Below are 10,774 nucleotides of genomic sequence, written 5' to 3'. Positions count from 1 at the left end.
AACATCCCAGGATCTAGAATCACATTCCACCTGGGTAGCTTGATTCCGTGCCTTGGGAACAGGTGCCTTCGTCTTTCCTACCTGTATCCCCCCTGTTTCCTCCCCTGACTTGGAACAGCCGTTTCCCAAGTTCTCTGATGTATTGTTCTTCCTTCTCAGTTCAGTGTTTCTCCACACCAATGGACTCCGGAGATATCAAGTTAGCATCGCTTTTAGTCATTCAGCTACCCTGCCCAAAGTCCGTGTAAACCGAAGTATTCCCATAGAATCACAGTGTTGGTTCCTAACACTGTGCCTTTGGGGATTTCATGAAGAAGCTGCCGTGAGCCAACTGCAGAAGTCATGAGATGGAGGAAGAGGCTTCCGTGAGTCCCTACGTCTGTCACCAGGTATCTGTGTACGCCAGAGTCAAGTGTTCTCAAACTCCCATGGTTTTGAAACAGGAAAGAATGGAACCATGCCCATGGAAGCAGATTAAAATCCCACTGGGAAAGCCTGGGGGCACAGGTGTGTCCCTGCTGGCTGGAGGGGAGGTTGTGCTATCACCCCCATCTGGGACATCCCCCTCAGCTAGTTTACACATAGGTGAGTTTGGATAGATTCTCGCCTCTTCAAGCCCCAGATCACAGTTTCTCAAACTTGAGGGGGGGCATAAATTAATCACTTGGAGTTTCCTACAGGACAGATTCCACTTTCACAACTCTAAAATCCTGCCTTGATCTTGATCCTGCAAGGTGCTGTGTAGAGCCAGCCTTTGGGTCAAAGGCCTAGATGCAACTCCAGGTGTCTCATCAGGGAACACACCTGCCCCCTGGAGAGAGGGGAGTCTGAGAGCTGGGTGGCTCTGCCTTCCTCTCAATGACACAGTGACATCTGCCAGAGTCACTGCATGAGTTACCCTGGCCACCCTCAACAGTCATTCACTGTCATGAATAGAGAGCACAAGTATAAGAAGCCTGTTCTTACAACAGAAGATGGCCACTGTCCATGTGCAACTTTGAACAAGTTAGTTACTCACACTCTGAACTAGTGCCCCTCTGGTTCACAAACAAAACCCAAAAGGCTCTGGGATGTGGTGGCATGTACCTCTTATCCCAGCACTCAGGAGGCCAAGGCAGGAGGATTTATTGTAAGTTCAAGACTGTCTTACTTAGGGTTTCATTGCTGTGAAGAGACATCATGGCCAAGGCAACTCTTATAAAGGAAGACATTTAATTGGGGCTGGCTTACAGTGTCAGAGGTTCAGTCCATTATCATCATGGCAGAAAGCATGGCAGCATGCAGGGAGACTTGGTGCTGGAGCAGGAGCCAAGAGTTCTACATCCCACAGGCAGCCAGGAGGAACCTCTGTCTTCCTCAGGCAGCCAGAAGGAGGCTCTTCCCCACATTGGGCAGAGCCTGAGCACATGAGGAGACCTCAAAGCCCACCCCTGCAGTGAAACACTTCCTCCAACAAGGCACTCTTCCCATGAGCCAATGCACATTCAAACCACCACAAACACTAAGCTGGGGAGTGAGACCCTGACTCAACAAACAGAAGGATAGACCTACCCTTTGTGGCCAGGAATTGGGTGAGGTGTGGGTAGGTATAACATTTAGACAGAAGTTAGAACAGGAGGCAAAAGAGAAAGCCAGAGAAATAGGCCCAGACCAGACTCTCTTCTGCTTCCTTCTCCTTTTGCCAACTCAGGAGGGAAAGACACCCCACTGGATATGTCCTAGGTTGTCCTTAGAAGGCATGATTTTGGAAGGCCTCCTACATTCGAGAAGCTATAGTATCAGAAGTCTATGTGGGCTGCGTGCAGCATGGTGAGACAGTAGAACAGTGTTTGCCTGAGGTAGTGCATTAGTTTAATGGACACACAGGCCGGGATGAGGGGCAAGAGATGGGTTGCTGCATTTGCTCTTAGATTAACCCTTCCCTTCTCACCATTCATTCCTTTCTGTGGGCACAATGGCATTTCATAAAATCAGACATGATATCAGCAACAGGAGAAAATAATTTAACAAGGCAAATTGAAACACCACTCGATGCAGACATGCTTTTAAAGTTTCCCACCCTGATCTCATGCAATTAGACAAAGCAATTATGAACACCATCGTCAAGCGCCCTTCCTAGCCCCACTGATACAATGAAAAGCTCTAATGGAGAGTTGGTCCCTCGGGCTGGAGAGGCAGCCTGTGCGGGGGAGGGGAGCTGGGGGTGGGTGTTGAAACAATTACCACTGCTGGGTTAATTAATCAAACGAGCAGACATGATAAAAATCCATCTTGCAGCAAGAGCCCAGCAAGTTCAAATGCAGGATGTACAAAATTGGGAAGGTGACTCCCACCCCTCTGTGTCTCTCTTTTAATGATGGCAAAGTTGGAGGCTTCTGCTCTGACCGAGCTCACCTAGAGGTGCTGAACGAACAGTTTCCTAGTGATTGGAGGAGGGGCTGCGGTGCTGCTCTCATGGGAAAGAGTGCTTGCAGTGCAAATGTGAGGACCTGAGTTCTAACCTCCAGCATCCATCTAAAAAGTTGAGCATGAGCTACTAGTTGACAGAGAGAGAGAGAGAGAGAGAGAGAGAGAGAGAGAGAGAGAGAGAGAGAGAGAGAGAGAGAGAGAAAGGAAAGAAAAAAGGAAGGAAGGAAAGGAAGGAAGGGAGGGAGGGAGGGAGGGAGGGAGGGAGGGAGGGAGGAAGGAAGGAAGGAAGGAAGGAAGGAAGGAAGGAAGGAAGGAAGGAAGGAAGGAAGGAAGGGAAGAAATGTTATCAATAGCTTCAAAAAATACTTAAAATAAGACTAACCAAGGAAGTGAAAGATTCTACAATGAGTTTTAAGACATTGAAAACACAGTTGGGTGTGGTGGCGCATGCCTTTAATCCCAGCACTTGGGAGGCAGATGCAGGCGGATTTCTGAGTTCGAGGCCAGCCTGGTCTACAGAGTGAGTTCCAGGACAGCCAAGGCTACACAGAGAAACCCTGTCTCAAAAAACAAACAAACAAAAAAACAAAACAGAACAAAAAAAAAGACATTGAAAACAGAAATTTAAAAAGACACAGAAGATGGAAAGATCTCTCATGTTCCTCTTGTGAAAGTGGCTATATTAACAAAAATATTTTACAGATCCAATCAATCTCCATTACATGCCCACAACATTCTTCACAGAACTAGAGAAAAGCACTCCTAACATGCTTACGAAAGCAAAAGAGACCACGGCTATTCTGGCCAGGCAGTCCTAAGCAGGAGAGCGCTGACCTCAGACTCTGGAGAACCAGTGGCATACAGCATGTCTGAGCACAAAAGCAGACAGGCTGACCAACAGAACATAAGACCCAAAAGTAAACCTATACAGCCATGGCCACTTAATTTTTGACAAAGGTATCAAAAACACACACTAGACAACTTAGTTAAGAAACAGTGCTGACAAACCTGGATACCCACCTGCAGAATAATGTAATTAGACCCATATCTCCATCCTCCATAAAAATATATTAAAGTGGATGAGATAGCTTAATGTAAAATATGAAATGCTGAACATTCCAAGGGAAAACAGAGAACACACTGCATAATAAGAGTACAGGCAAGAACTTTCTGAATAGGACTGAGTAGCAAAGGAAATGGCTCCCAAGAACTGACAGACGGACTTGACTGTAATTTCAAAAGCCTTTGCAAAGAAAAAACAAAACAAACAAAAACTACTGTCAGAGTGAAGAGATAACCTCACAAATGGGGAAAAGTCTTTGCCAACTAGACTTCAGACAGGGAATTAATATATAGAATATATAAAGAACTACCAAAATTAAACACACAAAAAGCTGCCAGTCAATATATGGGCCAATTAAATGAACAGATAGCTCTCAAAAGAAGCACCACTGGCCAGAGTGCATCTCCAGGTAAGGGTAATGAGGTGACTCACTGGGTGAAGCTGCTTGTGGGAAGCCACATGTGCCGTTGCAGAGTGGCACTGACTACTGCTGGCCACCACGCATAAGTTTGGACAAACAACCAATGTGTACATATGCAGTAAAGTTTTTTGCAAAGACACTGCCTGGCCCGGGCATGATAATGAGGTTCTGTAAGGTACTGAGAGTATAACCAATCAGATGTGAGACATGCAAATGAGATATGATAATGAGGTTCTGTAAGGTACTAAGAGAGTAACCAATCGGATGTGAGACATGCAAATGAAGTATGATAATGAGGCTCTGTGAGGTACTGAGAGAGAGTAGCCAATCAGATGAGGAACATGCAAATGAGGCTTAGTGCATAACCAATCCGGGTATGAGACACGCCTCTCCTAGGCCTAAAAAAGCAGCACCAGTTCTGGGCTCGAAGTCTTTTCGCCTCTACAATCAAGCTCTCCCAATAAACATGTGCAGAAGGATCCTGTTGCAGCGTCGTTCTTCCTGGCCAGTCGAGGGCGCGCAAGAGCTGCTCACCACACAAGCCTGGCAACCTGAGCTCCATCCCTGGAATCCATGTGAAGCCAGAAGGAGAGAACTGACTCCACAGAGCCCTCCTCTTGATTCTCACTGTACTCACACATGCATGCAAAGTAATAACAATAACTAATGAATCCTTGTTCATTAGGGAAATGAAAACTAAAACTACTTTGAAATTCCACCTAACTCAGTCAGAATGACTATCATCAAGAAAACCAATTATGGGATGCTGGTGAACACCTTTAATTCCAGTGTTCAGGAGGCAGAGGCAGGTGATCTCTGAGGCAAACCTGGTCTACCGGGCAAGTGGCTGGACAGTCAGGAGCTACACAGAGAAGCCCGGTCTTGAAAAACTGAAAGAAAAAGAAAGAAAGAAAGAAAGAAAGAAAGAAAGAAAGAAAGAAAGAAAGAAAGAAAGAAAGAAAGAAAGAAAGAAAGAAAGAAAGAAGGGAGGGAGGGAGGGAGGGAGGGAGGGAGGGAGGGAGGGAGGGAGGGAGGGAGGGAGGGAGGGAGGGAGGGAGGGGAGGGAGGGAGGGAGGGAGGGAGGGGAGGGAGGGGAGGGGACGGGAGGGGAGAGGAGGGGAGGGAGAGAGAGAGAGAACCAATTATGAGACTGGAAGTCTGCTGTGAAACACTCTCTCCTAGAAATAATTGCATAAACAAGACAAAAACAATAGGAATACCAATAGGCATGTTGCTGTGGAAGGGAGGGACCCTATCCTGGGACAAAGTACTACAAGCAACTAAGGACTGCTGGGAGAAGAATTAGCCTCTCAGAGAGGTAAGCCAGTGCACAGTGCTCAGCCCTAAAACCATATACACATAAACAATAATAACAGACTCAACACATCATATATATGTGTATATATATATATATATATATGCATACACATATGTAGCAGTAATCAAAAGAAGTTATTAAGTTGAGAGTCGGGGAGCACAGGAGGAGCTCAAGGGAGGATAGCTGTGAGGGGCTAGAGGGAAGGAAGGGAGGGAAACGTGACATAATTCTATTCCAATTAAATATATTTTTAAAAAGAAAATGAGTTGTGTATTTCCCCTAGGTTTTGTATTTTGAAATTATTTTAAGTTTATAAAAAGTTGCAAAAATAGTTTGAAGAGTTTTTTCATCCACCCTTGCATCTGGATCCAGCTAATGTTAGTGCTTTGTGACTATAGTACGACTATCAAAACCAGGGCATCAACACTGGTGCAACACACCTGTGCAGACGTGGCTTCCACTAGTTTCCCACTCCCATCCTTTTCCTAGTCTAGAGCCCCACTCGCCCTTCAGCTGCTCCCCTTAGTCTTTCTGTTCAAATTTGGCATCTCTTCTTGGCATCACATTTCTTCCCTGACAGTCAACAATTTAAAGGTTGGTCATCTTGAAAATGTTTTTTGGTTTAAATTTGCTTAATATTTTCTCATGATTGAGAGCAAATCATGTATTTCGGGCAACAGTGCTCCAGAAGAGATGCGAGGCTCTCAGCATGTACTGTCACAGTTAACATTGACCTTGGTCTTCTAGGAAAGATCTCTGCCTTGTTCTTACATCTTGAGGTCACTGCTTTGTTATTAAAAGCTATCCTAAGGGGGTGCTTAGCCTATGCATGTGTCCTCAGACATTTGCTCTCTGACTTTAGCATCTGTCTGTCCATGGATCTTTCTTGCAACAGTTATTATTGCTGGTGGCTTTGTATTTCCCCTGAACATTTTTGAATAGATAGAATGGTACCTCAAAATAAGGTTCATGCTGGCCAGTGGTGGTGCACGCCTTTAATCCCAGCACTAGGGAGGCAGAGGCTGGCAGATTTCTGAGTTTGAGGCCAGCCTGGTCTACAGAGTGAGTTCCAGGACAGCCAGGACTATACAGAAAATATATGTCTCGAAAAACAAACAAACAAACAAACAAACAAAAAAGTTCATTACTCAATGACTTTTTCTTAATATAATGTCCAAAGATTTTCTTTCTCCTCCTCTCTCCTCTTCTCTCTCTTTTGACAGGATCTTGTTGTGTAGTCCAGGCTAGCCTCAACCTCTTCATCTTCCTGCCTCTGGGCTTGCATGGGTACAACATACCCTTTTTAATAATCTTAAAATTTTGTCCTAGGTTCACATGTGAGTAGCAGCTTCTCTCTTCTTCCCCATCAAATTTCATGGTTAAAGTTTGGTCACATTCTGATGGTTTGCTGCATGCATCTGTATCTGTATTGGTCAGGCTCTAGCAGAGCCTCTCAGGAGACACCTATACCAGGCTCTTGTCCCCAAGATGATGTCTTCTTGGCATCAGCAATAGAGTCTGGGTTTGGTGTCTTCGGATGGGATGGATCCCTAGGTGAGGCAGTCTCTGGAAGGCCTTTCCTTCAGTCTCTGCTCTACTCTTTGTCCCTGTATTTCCTTTTGACAGGAACAATTCTGGATTAATATTTTTGAGATGGGTGGGTGGCCCCATCCCTGAACTAGAGGCTGTACCTATCCACTGGATATGGTCTCTACAGGTTCTATCTCCCCTTTGTTGGGTATTTCGGCTAATGCCCCTCCTGTTGGGTCCTGGGAACCTCTTAGGTCCCTGGCATCTGGGACTTTCTAGTGGCTACCAGTGCACAAGAACCCCAATGGAGGAGTTAGGGGAAGGTCTGAAGGAGCTGAAGGGGTTTACAACCCCATAGGAAGAACAACAATATCAACCAACCAGACCCCCCCCCAAAAGCTCCCAGGGACTAAACCATCAAACAAAGAGTACACATGGAAGGATCCATGGGTCCAGCTGCATATGTAGCAGAGGATGGCCTTATCTGGCATCAATGGGAGGGGAGCCCCTTGGTCCTGTGGAAGCTCAATGACCCAGCATAGGGGAATGCTAAGGTGCTGAGGCAGGAGAGGGTGGGTGGGTGAGCACCCTCATAGAAGCAGAGGGGACAGGGTCGGGGAGGAAATAGTGAGCTCCTACCCTAAAATGATGAGAGGATCAGAGATGTCCAAGAGCCGTTGAGTACTCAAATGTCTTGAGAAAAGCAAAGGTGTCTCTCTGTTCTTCATGAGGAGATGTAGTGAGAGTTTTGGTTTCTTTTAAAACCCAGATATGTTATGTGAATATGTTTTGTTTTCATCCCAGGTGTGGGATAAGAGGCTGATTCACAGCAGGTGATTATAATTTACTTCTCTTGCGCTAGCAGGTGCAGGATTTTGCCAGCTGCAGGTAGTTTAATTCTGGGAACTCTGGAGAGGGTATAATTGGGGAGCTTCAAGAGAGCCCGTGGCAGCTGCTCCTGGTTCCTGTTGCTGCAGCTTGTCAATTGCTGGTGGACAGACAAGAAGTTGGAGATATCCTGATGAGAAGACTGGGCTTGCCCCAAAGGAACGCAGTGTCCCTAATCAGCAGGAAGTAGTCTACTTTGTTGGCCAAAAGAGGTCTATATCCACTTTCCTCTCTAACCTTTCTTTCTTACCTAGTGTTGGGGGTTGGAAGGGATTAAGGTGGAATAAGGGTTGGAAGGGCGGTAGAGGTATAAGGACCTAATAAAATAGTAAAAACAAACAACAAAAAACTGTCAACAAGGAGACATCTGGAAGCAAAGGGCACTTGGAATACAGTTGCCAAGCATATCTGTCCAGCCTGATGTAAGCCAAAGTCTCAAATCTGAAGTCTCAGCCTCCTGGTGGAGCTGCTCGTCTCCTACGGGAAGCCAGGAGGTGGTGTGGCAGCCCTTTAAACTTCCAGAAGCATGAAATTAAGCTGTGTCTTTCTAGTGAGAGCTGTTGGGATCACAAGAAGTTAGTTTTAAATGACAACCGTTCATCTCTCCTAAAAGCTAGTGAATTACAGTCATAGCTCACATTTGTAGAGGATGTACCATATGCAGGCACTGTTGCTGATGCTTTATATGTTTAGCTCATTTAGCCCTAGTCAATTACTTTAATCTTTGTTTAGTAGGTACTACCCCATTTTATAGGTGACCAACTGATATCATGAAAAGCCTGTTTATCTGAAACAACCCAGTGAGCGGCAGATCTGCAATTCAAAATTACAATGCATCTTTTTAAAAACTTTTTATTGGCTTTGTGAATTTCACATCATGCACCCCACTCCCACTTGTCTCCCCACCCCCTCAAACCCACCCTCAAACTTACCCTTGTAACCTCCCCTGCAAAAGAAAAAACTGTTCTCATTGTGGAAGTTGTAGTGTTTCGGTGTGCCACAGTATACCCTCTGTCCACACTTTTTTGCTTGCAAATGTTCATTGCAATGAGTCTTTGGTCTGGTTTGAGGCCTCTGCTATCAATACTGGAACCTCATTGGAACTCCTCTCAGATGTCCTGTTGTTGCCCTGTGTCATGAAGATCCTGTAGTTTTGAATCGTAGGACCAGCCTCTTTATGCACTCTAGAAGTTCATTGATTAAGTAGATGCTGAGATGGGTCAATTCAAAGCCCTGAATCTGGGCCTGGGAGGTATCTGCTACCTGTACCACACCAGGGCAAGCTCTCCAGCCCTGCCCCATAAACTCATCCAACACTGCAACCAGCAAAGGGCAGAATCACCTCTCCCACAATCCCTCCCTCTAGGAAGCTCACCTGTGCACCCCTCCCCCGTCACCAGGGTTAGCTCTACTGAGCTTCCCAGGCAAGGTAAAGGACCTGTTCTCTCAAGTGCTGCAGCTGGTGAGGAGCAGGAATAGCTCTCCCTGCTCTCATGACCCCAGGGCCAGCTCTTCTGCCTGCTGCAGGTGGCAAGGGGTGAGCAGGGGGGGCTGCATCTCTTCCTTGTCCTTGCCACTGCAAGGGAGGGAGAGGCAGGGCCAGTTCTCCCACACTGTACATTGCTTAGACATCAACATGGCCCCCCTGGGGGCAGCCTAGACCAGGAGCATCTCCCTGATCTTTGGTGATAACAGAACCCTGCTGCTGCAGGGCCACTGATCCAGACATGGCCCATAGTGGTATCACAGGCCAGGGCCTCACCATGGTCTTAGGTGGCAACACCAGCTCCTCACATCAAGCTGTTCCTCGTTACCCTCTAATGTCCAGATCTGTCCCCATCCTTCTGTTTCTCTTTGTCTTCCATTTCTACACTACTGGCTCCTTTTAGTGATGCCCAGGCCTCTATCAGGGGTTGTCTCAGGAGTGGTATCAGGAGTGCTATGCCCTGCCCTTGCAGTGTGGCCCCTGGCAGGGGTCATCTTAGGCACAGTCTGCCCACCTTGGCCTGAGTCACACCAGTCTAGTTCTTGTCTCAGGGTAGCTCCCTGTCCATGCCCCATAGTACTGGGCTGCTAGCCATTTCCAGCTTATTCCCCGCCTCGGTGTGCATGTGGTGGTGCATGTGGCTTCTGGGAGTTGGTCCTTTACTTCTCCTGTGAGGATCCTGGAGAGCAAACTCCAGTGTCAGACTTGGCAGCAAGAATTTTTTACCTACTCAGCCATCTTGCTGGACCCAAATATATCTATCTTACTCCCTGTGTTCTAGTGTCTAAAATAAATGGAATGATATAAAAGGCAAATATCACCCTCTATAAAATGAAATGTCAAGGTCAGAATTGATACATCTTCATGCATGAGTGCAAACTTCCCTAAAACTTAAATCCTCCCAGGGGCCTTAACCACCTGCCTTTCATCACAGGGGTCAAGTAGAGATCAAGACAGACCCACCTGACATGAGCCGTCTGTGATATGTCCAGCTCCAAACAAGTAGCTAATTTCAGCTACTGTGAGGGCTGAGTAACAACAGCCAATGCAGCCCTACTGTTAGAGCTGAGAGCAAGCTCCACTACAAGGCCTTACAGTACAATCTTACCTGGATGATGATAGAAAAAGACTAGGGCAGAGTAAAGCCATGAGAGAATACACTTTCTTCAGGTTTTTCTTTTTGCAATCAAATCAACAGACCTGACTGCAGCCTGGGTAGATCCTCCAAGTTGGGGCTTCACTGCTGCAGTGGACATGGGAAGGGTTGTGCTCACCACCCTCCCCAGTCAAGAGATTAACACTGTGCTGCCTGCATTTGCTGAAGAAATGGCATTAAAAAGGGGGGGGGGCATTAACATCTCATAAAGAGCTACTAGAGTTTGCAAGGAAGGAAGAATTGGAATTGGGACTCTTCCTTCAGAGAAGGCAAGTGTTTTGAGAGAGGGAGGGAGCTTGGTGTGGTGGCACATACCTTTAATCCCAGCACTGAGGACACATAGAAGCAGGTGGATCTCTGAGTTTGAGGCCAGTCTGGTCTACAGAGAATATTTTAGGACAGCCAGGACTACACAAAGAAAATTTTTTAAAAAGAGGAAAGACTAGGAAGCACCGACAAGGGGAAACCAAATGCCCTGGCATGTCCTTTAAACCAAATGCCCT

Source organism: Mus musculus, chromosome 2 (assembly GCF_000001635.26).
Source record: "Mus musculus strain C57BL/6J chromosome 2, GRCm38.p6 C57BL/6J".
In the NCBI taxonomy this organism is placed as follows: Eukaryota; Metazoa; Chordata; class Mammalia; order Rodentia; family Muridae; genus Mus; species Mus musculus.
The sequence above is the reverse complement of the archived record's forward strand: the minus strand, read 5'-3'. Positions refer to the sequence as shown.